The sequence below is a fragment of the Lonchura striata genome, chromosome 1, assembly GCF_050655825.1.
Source record: "Lonchura striata isolate lonStrDom1 chromosome 1, ASM5065582v1, whole genome shotgun sequence".
NCBI lineage: Eukaryota > Metazoa > Chordata > Aves > Passeriformes > Estrildidae > Lonchura > Lonchura striata.
The window spans coordinates 28842624-28843317 of record NC_140703.1 but is presented as its reverse complement, the minus strand read 5'-3'; positions in this window follow the sequence as shown (position 1 = coordinate 28843317).

Below are 694 nucleotides of genomic sequence, written 5' to 3'. Positions count from 1 at the left end.
CAACAAGGAGCCCTGGGAGCCACTGGGGAGGGGGTCAGCTCTGGCCTCGATGTTCTGAGCAGCAGCTGGACCTTCAGGGGTCCCTCCTCACCTACCCCCTTTTGAGCCTTAGTGAGAAGCCCAGTGCTAAGGCTGTTTAAAACTGAAATGTCAGGGAGAGTAACAGGACCTCTTTTTTTTTTCCTTCTTTTTTTTTTTGCCAGTATCTGACAACCAACACTGATTTTGCAACTTCACTGCAGTGGGTCTGAAGCACTGACCAAAATGTTTAAGGAAGTGTAAGGCCCGAGTCAAGGAAGGGTCACGCCTGGGAGGACCAAGTGTCATGTCTGCATCACTTCTCAGTCATCATCAGATCCAGTAACACACATCCCACCTTTTTTCCTTCCTCCCTTAGTGCAACTCATCCTCTCCCCTTCCCAACTGGGATCACCTCACGCCCAGTTGCATCAATTCAACTGTTAGCATGGGCAGACTCCAACAATTGGAAGACTTTATTATTATTATTTTTAATCATCTCCAACTGGGGGTTCCACAGTAGAGTGTCCAAGACAAAGTGAAAGTTGCCACCCTCAACTTCTCATTGTTTCCCTCCCTAGTGCTTTCTGAGTTTATATTGTTCAGTCCATGAGGTAAGTGACCCAGCTTTAAAACACCACCTTAAAAAAACCAAAAAGTTATGAGAAAAGAGGGA